Source organism: Bactrocera oleae, chromosome 2 (genome assembly GCF_042242935.1).
Source record: "Bactrocera oleae isolate idBacOlea1 chromosome 2, idBacOlea1, whole genome shotgun sequence".
Lineage (NCBI taxonomy): Eukaryota > Metazoa > Arthropoda > Insecta > Diptera > Tephritidae > Bactrocera > Bactrocera oleae.
In genome coordinates, this window is record NC_091536.1 from 41472242 (window position 1) to 41496683 (window position 24442).

Consider the following 24442-nt stretch of genomic DNA (forward strand, 5'->3'; position numbering starts at 1 on the left):
GATATGGAGTTATGTATATGTAAATGATCAGGATAATGAGACGAGTTGAAATCCGAGTGACTGTATGTCTGCCCGTCCGTCTGTCCCTCCGCCTGTACGTCTGTGCAAGCAATAACTTGAGTAAAACTTAAAATATCGTTATCAGACTTGATACATATGTTCCTTGGTATAAAAGAAAGGACGAGTTCGTAGATAGGCGTAATCGGACCACTGTCACGCCTACAAAACGCCATTAATCGAATATCTAAAAACTACATAACTAAGCCGCAAGTTGAGATATAAAACTGTAATTCGGTACAACGAATCGCTAATCTAAGAAATGACCGAAATCGGACTGAAACTACACCTACTTCCCATATAATACAGCTTTAAATTCCATTTGATTTTTTTCACTTTTAAGTATACAAATAAAGCACCAATTAACATATGGGGGTACACCTACTTTCCATATAATACAACTTTAAATTCCATCTGATTTTTTCACTTTCAAGTATACAAATAAAGCACCAATTAATATATGGGGATAAAACTTTGCACAAATATTGCCTTTAAGGTATGCAATCTTGAGCCGAAAATTTATCAAAATCGGACCATAACTATTCAAGCCCCCATATACCGGAAATGTAGACCCCAAAGCCTATGGCTAACTTTTTACCAAAAATATCGGTAATTGTGTGAGATAAGTACATAATTGAGTTCAGGAGAGAATGCTTTCCTGATAATAGTATGGGTTGAATCGGGACAATATTTCCCTTAGCCGCGGTATGCTTGATTAAAAACTTTCGAACTTCCGGCTAAGTGAGCGTGTTTCTCTTCTAACGGTGCATCTCTGCTCTTAACATTGATAAAATAGGATGAAAACTTGCCGGTTGACTTTACTCTTCACACATTGTTGATAACATGTGAGGTAGCTTAATTAAACTCATCTGTTTCTGTTAATAATATGTAGTAATGCCAAATAAAGATAAAAATTATAACCCTCATTTTCCATATACCTAATATATGATTTTCAAACTTCCGGTTGGTCTAATACGGTATATACCATATCGGTAAATATGTAAGATATCTTAGCAATAATATAATAGTATAATATTGGATGTACTTTAGTTTTATGCCGAAATTTTACTATACTGCATATAATCATTTCCATTATTTTAACAAATATCATTATATCGGGTTATCCAATAAGGATGACATAATTTCTAAGTGTCTTTTTAGCCATTTTTAATATTTCATGATCTGTAATTTTAGCATTGTATTCAGTAATGTTTACAATTTCATCATGGAAAGATACTCAAGAACACCGTTTACAAATTATTCAAGTTTATTATCAAAATAATCGTTCTCCAATTGCAACTTTTCCATTTCGAAATGGCCGATTTCCATTTTATAATCGTACATAATAATCGTCCACCTATGCTCGCTATTCGTGCGGTATTTAAACCAAACTGTCGATTCTGGTGCGAAGAAAATCCACAAATATTATTTATGAACAACCATTACATTCACCTATTTTATTTTTATATATATTTAGAATTTAATTGTATCGATTGTGCTGCACATTTGAATTTCCTTAACAATTAGTGTGTGTGTGGGTTTTTTTTTATCATATCACTCTTATTGAAAATCCCTTTATTAATGGTTTAGCGCTGAACATGAATGGAGTTGTCGTTTTGCACATCAACTTAATGTATTAAATTTAGTCTCTTCGGCTAAGATTATGTCAAATGTGTATCTCATTTAAGAATAATTTTAATAGAACTTTCGTCCAATGATGAGTGTTAAGTTCTGTAGCAAACTTTTTTTAATGTCAAGTTTTGCCAACACCTATTTTTTTTATTTTCTATCGGCTTTGATTCTTGCAAGTAGTAACTAAATTGGGCGTGTGAACCAACCATCCAACCGTTTTTACTATACTCGCAGAATTATCAGTAAAAACAGCAGACATTTTTTATTTTTCAAGTCCGTACTCGTTGCAGGTGTTTATCAGCATATCTGCTATGCATTCTTTTCCTTGAGTTGATAAACTACCATGGTCACTGAAAGGACTCCGTACTAATACCGAAATGTGTTGTGATGCCAAATAACTACGCATTTGAATATCCTTCCAATTATCGCTAGTTAAACTTAAGCGTTCAACTGTGCGTAGATTTAATTTTAATCTGTCGGACAAAATGTCGTATTTTTCATCAAACCAACCTGTTACGGTCCTCCAAAAACCCTTGACCGATAGTTGCAATTCTTTTTCTGTATAGAGCCTTGCATTCGCGTAGAAGGTTTTTTACAGTCTCCTTTTCTTCTACCTCCTGACAACTTTTACAATAGTCCTTGTATGGTGCACTTCGTCTGCTGGCATGTCTACCAATTAGACAGTGGCCTGTTAGCACTTCTATTACAGTTCTTATGTCATTCCGTTTGAATTTTAAAAATCGGTGCCTGTGCTGGCTAGTTAATCAGCTTCGCAGTTACTAAGGATATCATTATGCCCTGGAACCCATTGCAGGTTTATCGTGATAGTGATCAGATCTATTAAGAAATCAATACATTCTTTCACCATCTTTGACGAAACCGCAGGTGATTTCAGTGATTTCAAAACCACTTGGCTATCCGTATATATAAATATACTCCTTGTTGTTGATTGCAAATGTAAAATGACGTTTAATACCTGACTTGGCGTTGCACTGATACATAAACTAGCTGGTCTTTGTATGCTTTCCATACGCCTCACCCCGTATTTCTTTTCCAATATTGGCCACCATACCAATATACCATATATATTGCTTGCCTAATCTCCAATTGTTAGCCTGGCACCATTTAATAATAGCGCCATAACTCCTGGAATACTGTGTTTTCTAGTAAACAATACTAGCTTCGTCTTGTTAGCATTTAAGTTTAGTCCGCCCGATTTATATAATATAATATTGTTTGCCTAAGGTTGTTTCTGTGAATTTTGCTTCAGAATACTCATGCTGCGAAACAACCTGCTTTTCTGGGTTCAGTTTGTTTCTTATGTGTTTATCTAATAGTATTCCAACGTTTTTAAAAGGAATTAGGAGAGACTAATTGGTCTAAAATCCTTTTGACTTGTATGTGAGCTTTCTTCTATAATGAAGGAATATAGTTTAATTGCAGCGGCCTTTAAGGATGATTACTAGCCAATTTATTAAGCAGTTCTGCGATTGCTGAAATTGAGCCGGGATTAAACCGACTGGTCCCGGCGATTGGAAGGGTTTGAAGCTTCTTATCGCCCAATATACATTGCTTTCTGACACTATATCTATAGGAGTGGAATCTATCCCTACTTCACTGTCTTGTGTATACTTCACTGTATGGCTTTCAGAGCTACATGGGAAGTGGGTATTCATCAATAGGCCTAAAACCTCTTCACTGGATATCGTCCAGCTGTGATCTGGCTTCTGGAGGTATCCTGTGTTACGCACCGATTGTGCCATTACTTTTCTAAGTCGAGACGCTTTAGCCATATTCGATATCATTACAAAAAGATGTTGACGAATTTCTTTTTGCTTTCCTTACTTCCTTTTTGTATGACTTTAAGAGGTTATAATAGTTATACCACTCCTCTTCTCCTTGGGATACTTTGGCTAAATTAAATTGCTTTCAGTAGTCTTTCTGTAATTTCTTAAGTACGGGAGACAACCACGGGCACCTATTTCTTCACCTACCACGTGTTATTGGACAAGCAACTTCTAGTGCTTGTTGGAAAAAGTCTCTGAACTGTTTAACGAGGATGTCGGAAATACGCTTTTTTGCTCCTGCAGGTGCATCTTCCAGTTCGTCTGGTCTTCTTGTCGATTTCTTCTGATAAACGTTGGCGTACTACTTTTTTACACAACAAAATTTTAGTGTCTAGTAAGTAATTAAAGAGACACTCACTTCTGTATTTAACGTCATGCACTTGAAAGCCTCGCTATTTCGTACCAACTCTTTTACCAGCTGAGATGGTACTTGCTCCTCATCGTATGGCATATAGCCTAACAGCAACTGGTAATTTCCAGCTTACTGCTGTTGTGGCATGGTTGTTATAACCACGCGGTTAATAAGGGTTACTGAAGCTAGTTAACAATTGTTTTAGCTGCGTCTTTTTGAGAGTCACTCTAGAACACTCACCTTACTCTGTACTCTCAATATCACTCGAGGACTGCATAGAATCTTCTTCGGCTTCACTCATTTCGTTTTCCGATGCTAGGTGGGGTGCAATATTGGTGTCCGACTTGTTCTCCCCTTCGTGAATTCGTAACTGTTGCTAGCAACAGCAGAATCTATGTTGTGGTCTTTTTGGTCTCCACGCCAGATTCTTCTAGAGGTCCCCGAAGGCCTTAACAAATTTCCACCCCTCCGTAGGCAGATTCGGACTGCAAGCTCTAATAAGCTGCCTTTTCTGGCCCAGCTGCGATAGTGTAGTAGGGATCCAGACCCTTGCTCTTGAACTGGACGGGATGTCTTTTTTGTCTCCCCCTTTAATTTAGCTATGGGATATATCTTTCGTACCTTGGCTATAACGGTTTTATAGCTCGTCGTCGTAAGTAATTAACTGAATCATTTGGATTTGGTCCTGGTACCAGCCGGCATCTGTGCAAGACCGTAGCAGACCCGAATTGCCTAGTAGCACTTTCAGCGCCACGTTGGTCAGCGCAGCTTGCACCCATTTCCATTGGGTTCTTGGAATTTTTCCTTCGAGATCTCCCTAATCTAGCACATCAATAATAATGCGATTCCGGGACACATCATTCGGCAAATCTGGCGGATGCAGTTCCACCTTTCTCTGGGTCTTCAATCTTAAAGGTAGGCTTTTCTGGAGCCAGCCTTAGCTTCTGTTTTTCTTTTCGTCAGTACCAAGCTTCGTTCCTGTTTTTACGCGGGCAACTCCGAACTCCTTTTAATTTGTACTTTTATTTATTTGGCGCGTATTTGGACTCACGAGTGTGGAGAAAGTATATCCGCTTGCGCATAGCCCCCGCTAAGCATGTCAGAGTTCTAGACTGGGGTATTTAAGGGCCCCTAGCCAGGTGGATCCACGGCACAGGTCGCATGACACCTTGATCCATACCTTTTTGTACCTCCAACCATAGTTAAACTCCCTATCTGAATTCTGTGCTATTGAGGAGCAACGAACTCCCAGGTAAGGAATCTGACCTTATATGGATACCTCACAACTACAGACAGGCAGACTGTTGCCAGCCTGTCCCTGCCTACGTCATGATACTGTGGTATCTATTATAGTCCAGTCAGCACCCTCGGAGACGGTTCAGCGGGGGATTTTTGCCGACCTAAATCACGTATATATTGCATTATTTATTTTTCGTGATTCGTCACAAGAAGAAGAATATGAATAAATTTCTGCACTCACGGGCAATTATATATGTACATTTGTCAATCTCATAAGTTTTCAGCTGGTGCAGCACGCGATATAGATAACTCAGTAGTTCATGGGGTTTCACTTACTTTGACCATATCGGATATTTTTTTGCATCGACTGTGCTTTCAATTCTTAATAAATTGCTTTATGAACGTTTTTTATGTGCCTCATCAGATTGGTAGTATTTTTGAGATAGCATGCACTCGCGGTTTTGTCGTCACATTTGTTAAAGTACTTTCAAACCTTGCTCTTTCCTCGTTTATTCATGAATGAGGTGCGTACTAAAAGTATAAGGTATGTAGAAAATAACGGTAATTTTAAAATTTTGAGGGCGAAGAGTGTCCAATTTTCGAAACCATATATTATTATTATTATTATGGTGATATGCATGCCCCTGAAAATTGTAAACTTCCCGTTATATTTTGAAAACACCTCGAATTATGCTTCAATATAATTACTGCAAAAAATCAGCAGTACTCACAGTAAACATTTCCAACTTCATAGATACATTCGAAAAAGTGCAGGAGGTAATTTATAGTCATAAGTCGATGCATCGATGTTTTTTTTATTGCATCCCTAATGCAGCCTTCTTCAGAGAAGTGACTATCCACTCTAATAACAGGGCGGCGACACCAGCCTTGAGTGCACTAACCGTGCATTCAGGGCTGTTTAAGGAATGCCTAACCTCGTTGTCAATGGCATCGAGTCACTGTGTAATAGGAAAAAAAGCAACAAAAAAAACTAGAGAAAGGCTGCTGTTGCCGGAAAGCGAACACACCGCTGTATAAAAAGGCAAAAAACAAAAAATATTAAGTAATCGAGACTCGAGGCAACGAAATCGAACACTTGCTTAAAAACAGACAGAAATAAAAAAGTGCCCCAAAACAAAAAAAATAAGTTGAAAAAGTAAACAAGCAAACAATAACAAAAATATAAAAATTCATTTCATACTACTTTTGTTGTTTGTCAGTCTTATAAAGTAAGAAAGCAAACACAAGCGGGAGCGAAAAAAAAAATTTATATAAAATCACAATATAAATAAAAAGCTGTTGCAAGAAAGCAAAAGTGTGTAAGTGAAGTTCTGTGCAGAACAGACGTTCAGACGTTCCGATAAAGATAATATTATATAATAACAATAATAATAACAACAACATACCTGCGTTATATAAGTCTCAACTCCAGATATAACCAAGTCAATAAGCAGAAGCGCGTTGCTGCTGATTTTAATTATATTAACCTGAACTGAAAATTGTTATGTGACGCCACCGGTCGAAAAATTGTTGTTGTCTACTTTTTCGGATGTCTAGGGCAACAAAAGCGACAATTGCTAAAGCAAATTTTGTTGGATATACTTAGAAAAAGAAAACCAAATAAAAAAAAATTCCATACAAGAACTTGATCTTGATCATTCAGTTTATATGGCAGCTACTTATAATAGTGCTCCGATCTAAAAGAGATTTTCAGCGTTGCTTTAGACAATAACTTTGTTTGGGATATAAAAATTTATCGTAGCCTGGTATCATTAGTAAGCGTACTCACGGGTACTCAGAGGAGATACTGCTAACAGGCGCGTCTCCACGTGTGGATTGGAGAAGCCATCCTTCCCCTTAGGGTGCATAGGGTTGAAGTGAAACAAAATAGCTCCCGTGTACAAAACTCCCCTACGAAGGGTTGGTCACACTACCGGACCTGACCAGAAGAAGATTGGTCTCTGTTGTAACCCACTGGTGGGTGTCTGGAACCTGTATCGTTATTCCGTCGATGCAGGCAAAGGGCTGATGTGAGCATGCTCTGCCGAGGTGTAAGTTGCAGCAGTAGATCAGGAGCCAACCACTTCGGGCCTTGATCAGGAAGTACGCAATGACCACGGTGCGGAGACCGTGTTGTGCCCCGAGCGAGTCTAGTTCGTCCGTGAATTCCGGGACTGGCCAAGTGTTGACTAGGCCTCAGGGAACTGGGGTAGGAGTAATATCTCCGAGGGTACACCCGTTCTTAGTCTGCAACCCGCTCCTCTGCGTACGATGCGCTAGTAAATCAAAAAGTATGAGTATTAATAAGGAACTAACGAATCAAGAAGAAGAACGTTTGAACAGCGGAGTGGACCCTATGGCTCCGCCGTCAAGAAATGCTACAGGGAGATCAGAAGAAATGGATGTTGACGGACAGCGTATTGACTCAATACCAGCGAGTAGAGAAACTGTCGCACGGGTCTTCACACATCTTCACCGAGAGAGGATGAATTCACTACCGACCGCCACTGGTAACCAAACGCCTATGGAACGGCTTGGTAGTAAAATCGCTGAGTTAGCTGATTTTATTGAGGACAAGAAAAACATACATCATAAAATCAGAGAGCTGGTGAAGTCTATCGGTACGGCCTATAAGTTGGCCAGTAAAGCACCACCGATGTTGGCAACAACCACCCGAACATCTCCGCTTGTGACACCAACGAAGAGTGTCCCAAGTTGTGATGCGATGGACACCGGACCTGTAGAAGATGGTAAGTCAATTACTGACGACAATGGGAAGGATCGTTCTAGGACTGCAAAGAGAAAGCAGAGGCATTCTCCAGACCTAACAGACACCCAAGCTAAGAAGAAAAAGGACCAGAAACCAAGCCCTCCAAAAACCAAGCCTGTGCAGAGCAGCGGCAAAGAAGAGGAATTTAAATGGAAGAAAGTCCAATCGAAAAAGGAGAAGAGAAGGCAAACGAAGGAGCAGCACTCAAAGCAGCCGACAAACAAACCCCGGCCGGAGCCTAAGCGTAAAAAACCACGCAAATGGACGAAACCGGTCGCTTTGATTGTACGCCCGAAGGAGAACGTGAAGTATTCCGACGTACTGACTCGGATCAAGGCAGCGGTCCCCAAAGATCAGGTCTGTGATGTGGACAAGATCCGCATGACAGCAGCTGGAAACATGCTTATCACGCTCTCAAAGAAGAGTACTGATAAAGGCCACGCGCTTCAGAAGACTATCGCAGGCGCCCTTCTGGATGATGCAGCTGTCATCAGTAAAGGTCCTCAAGAGGAGCTGGAAATCCGTGATCTTGATGAAATCACGACTCAAGACGACGTCCAGAAGGCCCTAAAAGAAGCAGCTGGAGATGGCATCGAGATACTAACAAATGCTATCAGGGTCCGCGCGGCCTTCAGTCGCACTCAGACTGCGTGGGTAACACTACCGGTAGCAACAGCGCGAAAAATAGTTGGAGAGAATGGCAAGATCAGGATTGGCATGGTTAATTGCCGGATTCGAATAGTAAGAAGACCGCGACCTTGCTATAAATGCTGGCACTATGGACACGTCGTTGCACAGTGCAAAAGTGGAACCGACCGATCGAAGCTCTGCATGAAAAGTGGACTTCCAAGAAGCGGTTTTCCAAGAAGCGCTTCAGAAGATTACAAATAACCGAGCATGAAGATACTGCAGCTAAACATGAACCATTGTGAAGCTGCGCATGACTTGCTTATGCAGATAGTACGTGAACTGAAGATTGACCTTGTGCTTATATCGGAGCCTTATAAACAACTAACTGGCCTACCATGGGAGACAGACATCACCACCAAAGCTGTCATATGGTCTTGTGACAAGCTCTCCTTTCAGAGTGTCGTTAACAACGTCAGCGCCGGCTTTGTAGCAGCACCAGTAGACAGCATCCGCTTCTACAGCTGCTACGCACCACCTAGCCTCACCATTGTTGAATTCATAGACTTCCTGGATCGACTGACCAAGGACGCGAAACAGTATTACCCAGTGGCAATAGCTGAGGACTTCAACGCCTGGGCAGTGAACTGGGGCAGCAAATACACTAACGCACGAGGAAAAGCACTACTAGAGGCCTTTACTACACTAGATGTGGTACTGCTCAACAGTGTTGACATGCCGACCTACACCAAAGGCGACGCAAGCTCGATTGTAGATCTCACCTTTATCAGCAGCAGTATTGCCAGAAAAAATTGCAACTGGAGAGTGTTAAACATCTACACTGCCAGCGATTACAATGCAATTCTGTGGGAAACAGCAAATCACCAGAGCCCTAGAAGGTCTAATAACCAACTGAACACCATCGGTTGGAAAGTGAAATCCTTTGATCCAAGTGCATTGCTAGTATCTCTAGACTCTGACCCGATTATCACTGGACCTGCAGAAGATAAGACCAAAGATCTGTTGACGAGACTGACCCGAGCTTGTGACGCCAGCATGCCTCGTAAACGAGGTAATAATCAACGACCATCGGTGCACTGGTGGAACGACCGAATCAGTACGCTCCGGGCAAAGTGTCTTAAGAAAAGAAGAATATCTCAGCGTGGCTACCGACGACCTAACTCTGCAGAGCTTGTTGCAGAGTACAAACAGGCGCGTCGGAATCTAAACAAAGCCATCAAGGAAAGTAAAAGACGCTGCTGGACGGAACTCGTCGAAGAAGTGGAGAGGGACCCATGGGGTAGACCGTATAACGTGGTCATGACCCACCTGAAGAGCCAGCCAATGCCATCGCCAACGTGCCCACAACTCCTACTGAAGATCGTAGCTGCGCTGTTTCCACGGCAACGTGATTTTATGTATTCATCACTGCAGCTGAATTCCGAACACATTCCACCTGTCACGAAGGAAGAACTGATGGAGGCCAGCAACCGCGTCGGGAATAATAAAACGCCGGGATTGGACGGAATCCCTAATATCGCTTTAAAAACATCTGTAAAAGCGGCACCAGCGTTATTCCTTGACGTATACAACACCTGCCTCAAGGAGGGGACTCTTCCTCGTAAGTGGAAACAGCAACGACTGGTACTACTACCTAAAGGTAAAAAACCACCAGAAGAGCCGTCATCCTACCGACCTCTGTGCATGCTAGACACGGTGGGCAAGATATTCGAACGTATAATCCACCAACGGATAGAAGCAGTTGTCGATCCGATCCTGGCAGACAATCAGTACGGACAAGGAGGCAATCGCTGGAACTAGATGGAAAGGTGGTACAAAGAGTACTGTCTGGTGGCCGCTTTGGACATCAGAAACGCCTTCAATTCCGCCAAATGGGACTGCATCATGCAAGCCCTCCAAGAGAAAAACGTCCCAGAATATCTGTGTAGGATAGTGGCCAACTACTTCACGGATAGAGTTCTCAAATACGACACGACGAATGGTCCCAAAGAGTACAATATTACCGGAGGTGTACCCCAGGGTTCAGTACTTGGTCCACTTCTGTGGAATATCATGTACGATGGCCTATTAAGACTGAAACTGCCGCGAAGCGTCAAACTTGTCGCATATGCGGACGATGTAGCCGTAGTGATCGTCGCAAAACACCTAGACGAGATAAATCATATATTCGGTATCGTCTTCGAGCAAGTCAACCAGTGGATGGACACAATGAACCTTCAATTGGCGAAACATAAGACCGAGGCAGTGCTTATTACTAGCAGAAAAGTGGTAGAGACCATCAAGCTGAAAGTCGGTGAACAAAAAATTACATCACAACCTTATATCCGATATTTGGGAGTGATGCTTGATGCCCGATTGAATTTCAAGCAGCAAGTTGAACACGTCAGTGCGAAAGCATCAGCAGTGAGAGCAAGTCTAGCACGACTAATGCCGAATGTCGTAGGACCAAAGCAAAACAGAAGGTTATTGCTGTCTTCAGTAGTGACATCGGTGCTCACATACGGAATATCTATCTGGAGTAATGCACTGGAGAATCAAGAGTCATGGAGAAAAGCAGGGCCTGTATATCGACTGAGTGCCCTACGAGTAGCTAGCGCCTTTCGCACAATATCCGAAGAAGCTGTGTGCGTCATTTCCGGAACTCTACCTCTTCGAGTTCTAGCTGAGGAAAGACGGAACCTTTACTACCGAAAGAAGTCAACCACACTGAGCGCTGAAGAACTCAAGACAGAAGAACGACAGAAGAGCATCACACGTTGACAGCACGAATGGGATGCCGCAGAAAAGGGTAGATGGACGCATCGTCTGATCCCGAGGATCGATGTCTGGCTGAACCGGAACCACGGTGAGGTCAACTACTATCTTACACAGATGCTGTCAGGACATGGTTGCTTCCGGGCCTATCTTCACCGCTTCAAGCACGATAATTCACCGGAGTGTCCGTCCTGCCCAGGAGTTAATGAAAGCGCAGAGCACGTGTTTTTTGAGTACCCACGGTTTTATCATCAACGAGAGGAATTCTGAACCAGAAGATCCAACCAGAGACAGTAGTCGAAACAATGGTGTCATCAAAGGCCGCCTGGAACGCCGTTAGCACATTTGCAACAGAAATTCTTGTAGATTTGCGTTCCATAGAAAGAAAAAGAGCAAATGACATCAACTAGAAGGAAGATAAAATAACATCTTAGCTACCAGAAGACAGAGCAGTAGCTATGTCCTCCTCCCATGAAGTAATGCCTAGCGGCGGTTTCCATGGGGATACGAGGCTGGAGGATAGCGGAGGTTTTTAGTCGGTATTAACATTAGCAAGTCATCTTAAGCTAATGTTCGAGTCCGACATACCAGGCAAAACATCTAAGCCGCCCGAGATACGTAAAAGTATTTTCCTTCGCCATAATAAAAAAAAAAAAAAAAAAAAAATCTGTGTAATAGGACTAGTATGGGTGCTAGGCCACAGCGGAATCGCAGGTAACTGTAAAGCTGATGAGCTGACAACTAAAGGCAAGTAGAATTGAAACGAGTGGGTGCTTCACTGTCCTACAGCGTTCTTCTACTGGATAGCTGGGCTTCGCGGGAGCTTGACTAAGGCTGAGTTACCATCGGCTCATGTCGCCCTTTTGGCCCAAGATAGATCGTGATGGATGCTATGAGCTTTTTGCCCTCAGTAAGTCTAGCCTTTCCCTAGTAGTGGGAGTTGTAATATTCCGTTGCCTTAAAGGTGTCCAAATGCCAGCTGTAGACGCGTATGGAAGAAGACGAGGTGAAAACATCTCAACACTTGGGAATAAAAATTAAACGCCACAAATTTGTATTGGCCACAAGGTGCTGTGCCGACTTATAAGATCGCATACAGGAGTTCTATTATTTCATAGCTTTACAAGGGACTTTATATACCATATGGGTTGCCGAAAAGAGAGTTTGGATAGTGGAGCGATACCATACTTTGCAGTCCGTCATTTCCGTCCAATGGAAATTCAGTCGGCACTTCTTCGAGTAGATAGACCATAATGAGGTTGGTAAACATGTTTGCCGAATCTGGAAGTATCGCAAGAAGACCGTACCATCAAATCAGGTAAATCAAAGAGTTTCGACTCGCAACTTATCGGCGCAACTTGGAGCTAGCAGACGGTTATTACAACGGATCATTCATGATGACTTTAACCTGTTTCCGTACGAAGTTCAAATAACAAACTGGTGAAATCCTCTAGATTTGCCTAAAATAATATTGAAATGGCTGAAGAAGACAATTACTTGATAAATTGCCTTTTTATGTCTGATGAGGCCCATTTTGATCTAATCGGAAATGAAAACAAGCAAAACTGCCGTATATGGAGTGAATTAAAACCAGAAATAATCAACGAGACGAAACTTCACCCTGAACGAGTCACTGTGTGGTGTGCAGTTTCATCAAGTTGTATTGTCAAGCCATACTTCGTTGAAGAAAACGGTGTAACAGTAACTGTCAATGGACTCCGTTAGTTAAAGATGTTGAATTAGTTTTAGAAAAATTAGCTTAGAAAATTTTAAAACAATTTAATATCAAGAAACCCCACTTTCCGCTGGCCCCCAAGGTCTGACCTGACTGCACCAGCCTTTTTTTATGGCGTTATGTCAAGCAAGAGGTGTACAAAACAAAACCCAGAAATCTGATTGAATTGAAGCAGTCTATTAAATCGATAATTAAGGCAATCCCGACTTTCAACCCTTCAGTCCGCAATGACTAATTTCCTAATTACGTGTCGGATATGCGTAGCAGAGCATGGAGGTAATTTACGGTGAATAATTTTTCAAAATAATTAATTATATAAAATAAAATAAAATTTGCTATGATGTAAAAAAAGAAATAAATGTAATATATAAAATTAAAAAAGTTATTACGGTTTGTTTTTATAGCACGATTCGTGAGCCACCTTGTACTTTGCAAATATGCAAATTGAATACTTTAAAGAACAATTTAAGACAATGTGCCAAAAAATTTGGTCTAAGTAACTGATTTTGGTTTCAATAAAGCAACAACCTCAAACATAAATTCTCAAAAGGAAATTGTCATGTTGTAATTTCTTCACAACGTCCTAATACAACTTTCAAAATTTTTTTGAATAATTGTGCGACCTGAATTTCAATTTCTACCAACGGTTTTATTTAATTCCGGTAATTTTGGACCTTTATTGTGCACTTTAATAATGCTTTGCCTTTCCCCTTTTTAATTTTTTTAGCTTTGCCTCCGATAAAAAAAGGAGTTTTTATTTAAATTCGTCAGTTGTACGATACAATACCTAGAGCTGAAACTAGATAAGCGTACACTTTTGACGCATTTAGGGTGCGTTCGAAACGGCAATCACGGTAGCAGTGTTGCAAATTTGTCAAAGCATCACGTTCTTATTATAATATAATTTTTTTAAGTTATTGTGTTTTTACTTATTTTCTGCGAAAGATCTGGTTCAATAATAAAACTATTAATAAGATGCCGGCTCGACATGGAGGCCGAATTTGCAGCCGGCAAAAATAAAACAGCGGTCCTTTGGGGTACAGTCCTGGACTCTATGAACGCAGTGAATCCCGAAGTAAAGGATTCAAAGAGGTTATTTAGAGTATTTCACTTATTAGGTAGCATACGGCTTTGATGTTCATGAAAAAAATTTTAAGTGCTGTCACTTTTCCAACGCAGAATCGATCAGAGTTCTCGGTACGTTACGTGAGTATTGTTTAGCTTCCATAAAGTAAGATACAGCGATTGTTTAAGGGAGTAAATGTCTAAGGTTAACCTATGCGGCTGCAGAGCATGCGTCAGTTTTTAAACAAATCCAGAACATTAGTTGTGTTATAAACAATAGGTTTTTAATTATAACACTTACGGCAAATCGGTCGCGCTAAAGTGGGAAAAGAATACATCGCTATCGTACTGCTCAATTGTGTTGAATAAATTGTTTACCTTTGCTGCACGTCTTTTTTCCATTCGCTTTTCCATTTTTTTTTTTAGCGATTCTTCTTTTTTTCCAATTTTAATTATAAAATTTCTTCACTTTTTTCCATTTTATCCACAATTAAATGAATTTCAATTTTGCTTCATATAAGCAAATTTCTTTGGCAAAATTTTAGCAACACAAACAGCACGTCAGCACAGTATCAGCACCGAAGTGGCAAATGTGCAACAGAGTTTCTGTACTGCTACAATTATTACGTAGCTCGAACGCATCCGCATTTCTTTGATGCACCAATAAAAGTCCCGTTATCTATCGGATCTCCTGTCTGTGTGGCATGATTAGCACCGTTAGTATCTTAACTTATAGAGAATAATAGTGTATATAAAAAATTTCAGTTATTAAAATAATAATTCCTATGATTTAAAGCAATAAAAATTTATTTTGCAGAGGAGCGTAGTCCATATAAGTAAAGCAGCAAATATTTTTATAATCTCGCAACTTGTTGCTACAGAGTAAATCTGTTGAGAAATAATGTAAATCAAATTAATTAGGTTAATAAAAACTAACTATAGATTTACTTACGTTTGACGATTATGCTCTTTATTCAATGTTTTGCTGTGGAGATATCATATAAATCAAATTAGTTATATTAAAAAATAAGCAAATAATTTATATTTATATTATATAGCCAGGGAGAGATTTACTTACATTTTACTACGCAATTCTTCCACCTTAAAATAATAAATAGATAAATCGTGGATGCTTTTTTTTTGGATGTTGAAGCTTTTTAGTTATCATTTGGGACAGGCACATTCTCTTTATTCCGTTCATCAAATAAACTTAAGCCACTGGTGATTATAGTAGATTTTTCGGCTCTTCAATACCAAATAAAACTAGGTTGTTTGAGAATGCCTAAACATTCGCGCAGACAACACTGAAACTAAAAGAAAGAACACTTAAAATCGTTCACACCGGAAATATTGATAAAATGATGCATAGAACTATATTTAAACTTTCAAAAAGTAAATACAAATCATAATAGTTTGTTCAATATTTGAATAAAAGAAATTCAGTGTTAACTTAACAAAAAAAAATAGTTCATGTTCACAACTCAACATTTTTAAAAGTATTAATGTTTTTGGCATCGAATCTACTAACTTTTTGTATCTTCTTAAGTGGTGACCTTTAAAGGTAGGCGTAACCCCGCCCCTAAGTGGTTTAATGTATATATCTTCATCCATATATCCAACCCGCTACCGCTAACTCAACCAAATTTGCTGAGAGGAAGTCCTTTTAGCCCCTTTTCATATGCTGTAAAAATGGGCAAAATCAGATAATAACCACGCCCACTCCTCATATAAGAGTTATGTTAAAATATACTAAAAGTGCGATAACAAACGAAATAAATGCGCCATAAGCATTAATTTTCACAAACAAGATGATGGAGAAGAACTTTATAGGAGGAGGTTTAAAAATTTCTTCAAAGCGTGTGTTTTTAGTTTTTTAAACTATAATTTACTTTATGTATAGTCATGCCCATAATTTAATTGGGATTGATTCCACCCATGAATAGTTTTAATGGTGTCAATTTCGTTTATGAATGGATTACATTATTATGAGTAATCAATGTTTCAAAAAGCTTTTTGTCTTGATTCGTTTCTAATATGCTTTCCCTTATTTTTGATGATCATTTACCATAAAAGTTGGGTAAAAGTGAGCTAACTGGTTACCGATAGGTCATCAGTAATTAATGATAACCAATCCGATATTTTACTTTTGTTTTAGAGTCGTGAAAAAAGTAACTATTTCTCCTCTTTCACTACACGTCGGTGTGATTATCTTACTCGTTCTCTCTCATTGCCTTATCGCATATGCGACATATATTTTGCTGCGCTAATTTGTCAACTATTTTGGAAAACTATATATTACTCTTTGGTTAATAACGTCCTTTTCACAATCTATTTGTTTAGTTAGCCATCTGTTACTGAAAATGGTTTCTTTGGTTATCGCCATGGTTACCCATAAGTTAATTAAAAAGGTTATTTGTTTGGTTAGCCATTGGTTACTTTGTGAGTAACGATTAATATAATCTGGGCACCAAGACAATAGAAATAAAAAAAAAACGAAAAGGCAGACGAGCTGGCCCGCTCGGTGGCCACCAGGAACACAATTATTTTAAGCCTCCTTAGACCATTCAGCTCCTTCAAGATTTGCTTAAAGCAATGTATTGGGAACACCTCAGGTCTTGGAACACTAGCAAAACAGGGCATTCCATAAAGCAACTTTGGAGTTGTGTTGATGATGGACAGATCAAATAGCTTACATTTCTAGGCAAAAGGGAACCTAGTAACATTGTAGGGGTGATCATAGAGCATCTACCCTGAAGACCCCACCTTCAGAAAATTGGACAAGTGGATTCGGCGGAATGAAGAGCGGCGGTTGACGATGGAACATTACCTTTGCAATTGCCTACCCTTCAGCCGGCTGAGACGAGGTATCTTCTACGGCTCTAAATGCTTCAACTGAAGAGATATTGAACAGCTGGGGTGCGAAAAAAAGGTTTTTTACTAAAACTCCTGAGTTTCTCGATAAGGCCTAATTTGGTTACGGTTATCGAGGAGCAGTGGACCAAAGTGCGATTGTCTGCCGTCAGGTGCTCCTGTGCCTCTCTTATCAACCAACCAAACAAAAATATTTTATTTTTATACTCTGGCAACCTGTTGCTACAGAGTATAATAGTTTTGTTCACCTAACGGTTGTTTGTATCACCTAAAACTAATCGAGTTAGATATAGGGTTATGTATATATAAATGATCAGGTTGAAGAGACGAGTTGAAATCCGGGTGACTGTCTATCCGTCCGTCCGTGCAAGCTCTAACTTGAGTAAAAATTGAGATATCTTTATGAAACTTGGTAGACATGTTTCCTGATACCGGTATTGCAGATGGGCGTAATCGAACCACTGCCACGCCCACAAAACGCTATTATTCAAAAACAAATAAATTGCCATAACTAAGCTCCACAACAAATACAAGACTCTTATTTGGTAAACAGGATCACAATAGGGAGGGGCATCTGCAGTAAAAAAAATTTTTTTTAAGTGGGCGTGGTCCCGCCCCTATAGGTTTAATGTGCATATCTTTTAAACCGCTAATGCAATAATAACAAAATTATCTGGAAGCAAATTTTTTTAGAACCTCTACCTACAGTGTGAAATCGGGTGGCAACTCCGCCCACTCCCCATATAACGGTACTGTTAAAAACTACTAAAAGCGCGATAAATCAAGCACTATACACGCCAGAGACATTAAATTTTATCTCTGGGATGGTATGAGAGAGGAACCGCGTTCAGAATTAGACAGTGGGCGTGGCACAGCCCACTTTTAGGTGAAAACCCATATCTTGAGATCTGCTTAACCGATTTCAACGAAATTTGGTGCAAGAAGTTCTTTTCATATTTCTATGTCATAGTGCGAAAATGGGCTTTCACTTTCCACTATACAAATCAGGCAACAATGACTGTATCGGCTGTATGTAATAATGCGATTAAAGTATGCCACCTTGTGGCCAAAAATTGTCTAAATCGAACCAAAACTGTTCAAGCCCCTAAGTACTAAATATGTGGACCCCAGTGCCTATAGTTGACCTTCTACCGAAAATATCAGTCAATCCACAAAGAAATCTCAAACGAGTATACTATTTGACTTTGCAAGAGTATAAAATGTTCGGTTACATCCGAACTTAGCCCTTCCTTACTGGTTTTATTTAATTACGTTTCCGATCTTTCTTGTGTGACACTGTTATTCACTAATCTCTTCACGGGTAAAAGTTACAAGACGCTATGAAAGCAAAATCAGTGAACTTAAAATTGGAGTTTTCAATTAGTTGATTGGGTGGTTCCCTTCTGTGACACCCGAACAAGTGATTTGATTCACGGTTTATTGCACGATGCAAACAGACGACTTTAACAAATTGTAGCTAGTTAATGATTAGCTCCTGTAGCACCTATCATATAATCCTAACAAACGTTTACAACGCCCGAGGCAAGTAAACGTTTTTGATTAGACACTAATGCTATTTGCCACTTATAGATGAATTAATTACAATATGTATGTGCCATTTAAGTAGACATTGCAAGGTAACCGCTGTTCATTGTGTTCAATTTGTTTATGCTGACAGTTGCTACATACACTAGGTAGAAAAAGCCTCCGCTCACTGGGTACAAAATCTTTTGAACTAAAATAAAAGTTTGACCAATTAAGAAATTTTTTTGGTGTTATTAGTTCATTTTCATTTTAAAAACAATTAACTTAAACAGATAAAGTCTCCGCTCATCTACCAGAACACAATAATACCAAGTAATTATAAAAAGTTTAATAGCTGGTGGGGTAGCCTCGAAATTTTAGAGCTTCAGCTAGACCTTTAGGCATGGAATGTACTAATTTGTCCTATTGGAAACAAAACAATTTGTCATTTGGAAACAAAACAGTTTGGCAATTCTAATTTGTCAGCACTTTACTTCATTTGTCGTTTTAAAATATTTAGATAAACAAATTTTTCATTATACTTTTGATAAACTCAATGCCACCAACTCCACTTGCTGCTATACACCCCCTCAATTGAACTCCACCCCCACCATCCTTTTCGGTTGAAGTAAGATTTCGCGCTTCAAAGGCTGTACCAGCCACACCATCTGTCTCTCTTTTTTTCCAAATATACTATATTTGGTCTTATCCGGCCATAAAACTGATTCCCAGAAAGATATATTCTTGGTTATATGTTCGTTTGCGAATGCAATGCGCTTCATACGGTTTTTCAAGGAAATGAATAGCTTTTTGCGTGCCTCTCGCCCATGATATCTAACCCTTTTTAATATTTTTCTCGCTGTGTCGCTTCATATTGTTTTTTTTAAATCGTATTTTAACATCTTCTGCTATTTGGGAAGCTTTTAAACGCGGATTAACCTTTAGAAGAGATACAACTTTGCGTGTTTCCCGATCAGTCGGACGTCGAGATTGAGGTTTTGAAGTAATAATTCCCGTTGTTTTTGAAAGTCTGGATGACGTATCGCACTGATGACTCCGTTCTGTTTACAACTCGTCCAATTTCTCGAAAGCTTATACCGTCCTCCCTTAATTTTAATATTATTTTCCGCTCATTAACACTTATTTCTTTGCCTTTTGCACTTATTTCGATTAAAGCTGAATAATTCTAAATTTTTCGAAAAATTGCAGATTTTTCCTTCGATTATCTAAATCTGTATTACTGACATCAACGCCCAAAAAATTATCAGGTTTTAAACGTGTAGAAACTACAATAAACTAATTTAATAAGCAGTGAGCGGATACTTCTTCTGCTTATTCTCCATTGGTGGAATTCAAAAAATTCCGTTAACTTTGCAGACGCACATAGAAATTCCATGAAATTTGGCGACTGTAATGCTATTAGCATGCGCATCTGATATTCTGAAAAGAACTTCAAAAACGCATATATTTTATTAATATTTTTATTGAAACACATTCCACGGATTTCTGAGCGGAAACTTTTGTACCTAGTGTACATCGGCACGTTTTATTATGGTGAGGCACAGAAGTTGTGGTGTCAGCGGTATTGTAACTCGCGCATATGTAAAGCACGCGTTTAAGTTCAATGTTTTTAGCATTAAATTTTCGCCTAGAGACCCACTGTAACTGTGCACGAAAATGGAACACGTTTTTGAGCGACAAAGCATTAACACTTTTACTGAAATGCTGTGGTTTGCTGAATTTGTTGTATTCTCAGTGTGCTGCCTCTTAGTCACATAATTAAAGACACCAATTTTTTAAATTTTTAATATTTTAACACAAAAACGTGCAGTAAGTTGTGTAAATCATTTTTATATTAACTAAATCTTCAAATTAAAATAACACAACTTTTAGACATGGGTTGTTAAAAGAGACTCCAGAACTGCGGAAAATTATTTTTTACAAGTACTTAAAGCGAAAAAAGTCTATTAGAGCCCTAGCGATGAAACTTTTGTGCTCAAAATTAATGATTTACAATGCTTTGATTCATTACGGGAGTACTGAGAACAAAATAAGAAAGGAACGACCGAGAAAAACGACTTCAGAGAACGACTAAACTCCATGCGAATTCTCAGCAAAATAACTGCTCAACCGCCGAAGTATCAACACAAACTATCAGACGTCGTTTTCTTAAAAATGCGTCGTATTCAATTCGAAAAGGACCAGAACCCCTTAGATTTTTGGAAACAAATACTGTGGAGCAATGAATCCAAGTTTAGCTTGTTTGAGTCAGATGGAAAAAAATTTGTTCCCGCAAAACAAAGAACTGCACCCTCGATACACTTAAACAAGTTAAAGCATGGTGGGGGAAATATTATGCTTGGCCGCATTTTCGTGGTACGGTGTAGGTCCTATTCGATGAATAACTCAACGAATGGGCCAGTATTTATACAGGGTGTCCGAAAATTAATGCAAGATTTAAATTTGCCGTTATTTATGTAAAACAAAAAACAAATCAACAGCTGGCAGTATAGGCTTAGTAAAAATGAAGCGTTATACTATGTTTCCACCAAATCTGTGAAGTGAATAGATTACATTTAAACTCTTCACTAATCAAGGCGGTTCTCAAAGCTGTTTTTGACAATCAAGAATTCACATCGTTTAATATTTATTAAAATAAAACATTTTGTAACATCGTACTTTGTTATACAAGTTTTTTTGTTTTCTCCATTCAATGCAAACTATGGGGAAATTTTTTGATATTAGGCGCCCAGCAATGAAACGTTTGCTGCTGGCTGAAGCAAATTCAAAATGGTCTATTTGGATAAAGGTATGTATATAAATATTGATATTATATGTAGTATACATTAAATTAGAATGAGTAAATAATTCAGATTCTTGGCCAAATGTTTTGGGAAGTCGATTGCCACGTGAGTTCAGATGCATTTTTTAAAAGCAACTTCCGAATGAGCCGCAAATCTTACAACAAATTGTGTATTATGTTGAAAGCCTTGTTAGATGTTAGGCGCTACTAGCAAGAAGTTCAACTCTTTATAATGAATTTTTGTTTGTTTTTAAGTTTTAGATGGATGTCACATAGAAGTTCACCCACCAGTAGAAGATGCTGTTGACCATTATAATTATAAAGGCTCGCATTCCACAATTCTTTTGGCTTTAGTAGATGCTAGTTAAGTTTTTTCATGAAGCTCGTTCAATTCCCTAACGTATTTCTTTAATGTTACAGATGTCGCTTCATATGCATTAACGTTGATAGTACAGGCCGTTATATTGACTCTTCCATTCTTTAGGGTTCTTCTTTAAAATGCCAGTTGGTACAATCTACCTTATTTTGTAGGGCGAATCTGCGTTCAAACTTCATGAGCATTTGATGGAACCATACCTATTTTGTATAAACCAAACTTTGGATAAAAAAAATTAAACTATACACTCTCAAAATGCCAAAGAGTCGTCGAGTATGCTTTCGGTCATTTAAAGGCAAGCTTTAGGCGGGTTGGCAAAGGTTTGAATAACCACATAGTCAACACGAAAACTGTCATAAAAGCGTGCTGTATTTTGCACAAATTTTTGAATGAAGAGAATGATGAAATTAATGAAAGGTGGATTGCAGCACAACAATTGAAGAACAAACTCGCCAGTTGCCAGAAAAAATCGCTAACAATTCTGAGATGATGAGACACGTTTCATATATATAAATATACATTCCTTTTCATCGTCTTTCTTCATCGCCTGCGCCACCATTAAAAAATCTTCCTTCACCTCTACCATCACTGACACTGCTGTCTTCTTTCTTGTTTTCCAGCGTTACTAGATGAAGGAACTTTAGAGTTCTGGCGCACCTTCAACTCCTGGCGTATCGACGTCTCGTTTGTGCCAGAACACTAAAGTTGGGAATTTATTTCATTTTGAGCCTCTTCCGGCATTTGCCTTATGTTGTCAATATCCGCTGAAAACGTACATACATATATTCGTAAAATACGTAAAAGTGCTGTAAATATTCCAAAAAACGCCGTTTCATTAAATTAATGACTTAACAAACTAATATTTACATAGTATATATTTATTTAAATTACAACTCACCCATAATGCTGTCTTCGACAAGCGGAGCAATAGCTTTTATAACTGCCTACCGCTTGGTAGACCGCAGCATAGTGCTTCTACGTCAAAGCCGCGACGTCTGATAAGCCAACGTTCCGTTTTTCCTGCCTAAAAATATACAACAACTTTTAATTAAAAATAATATTTTACTTTTTAATTTATTAAATACCTGTATTTATTTGTGAAGTTGTGCAATTTTATTTTTATTTCGATGGCCCGCTGTGTTCATTTTTCCCGCCATCTCTTCGTAGATGTGGCTGTTCTTGATGGTCGATCGAAGTTGTGGCATTTTTCCAAGTACACTGCTAGGAGTGTTAAAACTTACTTTTCGCCCGATAACATTACGGTTTTGGATTGGTTTGCCCAGAGTTCGGACTTAAACCCAATCAAAAACCTCCGGGCAGATGTCCAAAAAGGTTAGGAAAGTCAGACAAATTATACCAAAATGTCAAATAAATATGGCAGAGCATATCAACTGAGCGATGTCAGCGTTTAATTCGAAGTCTGCCAAGAACATCAAAGCTGTGCTTGAATCAAAGGCTATCCCACTAAATACTAACTTAAACCATTACCTTTTGATCAGATTCTTAATTTTTTAGTAATATTTTTAATATATTAACCAAAAACTTAAAGTATCCCAAATTATTTAACCAATTCAGAAGACTTTTAACTTCAATAACTTATGACTTAATAATTGTTACAAGATAATAAATATGATAACTTACGTTTAAAAAAAATGTCGTTTTTTAATTATAAAACAAACCAATGTTTTAAAATAAAAAGATATGCCCCTAATTATATGACCAGAAGTGTATATGGTATGTCGATTTGTTACAATTGTTTAATAAGAACGAAAATATTTTTATTTTATATTATTCATATTCCAGACTGGCTAGATGAGTTACGGCTCCCCCTCCATATACGCCACGGAGAGCCAACACACCACATCAACACAATCCACAAGAAGACTCCACCCACTTACACACACCACCCCAGCAGACATCACACCACGCCGACATCACACCACTCAGACCACCCACACATACACATCACATCACACCACAACACTACACAACCCAGCATTCAAATGGGATTAACACAGGACCAGAGGCCCTTCTTTTTCGATCGCATTCGAGTCGTAGAGACGTCCGCAATTTTTCGCCGATTATTAATTTAAGCCGTTTATATTTTTTGTGAAAACCTTATATATTAAAAAAAAAATGTATCCGTGGTAATTGCATTTTGTGAGTTTAATTGCTAAAGTGCAAAAGGTGAGTGTGCAAACAAAGAAATTAAGCATGGTCCTTCGAGCCGGATAGTGAGCGGCACTATGGAGTAAACAAAAAAAAAACCTATAAAAACGAAACAGAAAAAAAAATAACTGAAAGTGAAGTGAACGTTAATATATACATACATACAAACGACAAAAAAAAAAAATATATATATATATAACAAGTGACTAAAAAGTGCTGTGCAGTGAACTGACATACATATACACATAGAAGAAGAAAAACAAATTCTTAAAAAGTAGATTAAAAAAAAAAAGAAGGTGTGGAGTGACACAAACATATGTACAAGAGGTGAAAAACAACAATTATCAAAAAGTGACGCAAACATATGAACAAGAGGGGAAAAACAACAATTATCAAAAAAAAAACAAAAAAAGGGGCGCGAATAACAACAAAACCACAACAAAAATACATACATAATTAAAAGCGAACGGGCGCGAGTCAAAACTACAAAAGAAAGGGAAATCATAATCACATCAACAAAACACAACAACAACCACACCAGCACAGCGAACCAGAAACTGGGCGATCCATAAGCGGAACAAGAATAGCACAAGTATACCA

At 38.7% G+C, this 24442-nt stretch overlaps 1 protein-coding gene, 1 long non-coding RNA gene and 1 pseudogene across 2 annotated transcripts in view; 2 read left to right on the forward strand and 1 right to left on the reverse strand.

The window, feature by feature from the left end:
- Positions 1-24442, forward strand: part of Nepl16 (Neprilysin-like 16) — a 1095435-nt gene that overhangs the window by 822835 nt on the left and 248158 nt on the right. The window lies entirely within an intron of this gene.
- LOC118682778 (uncharacterized) lies at positions 14889-15519 on the reverse strand. Its single transcript, XR_004978592.2, has 3 exons — positions 15178-15519; positions 15052-15084; positions 14889-14987 (listed from the first exon to the last, which is right to left on the reverse strand). It is a non-coding gene; the product is annotated as an uncharacterized lncRNA (long non-coding RNA).
- LOC138855791 (uncharacterized) lies at positions 21285-22238 on the forward strand (annotated as a pseudogene).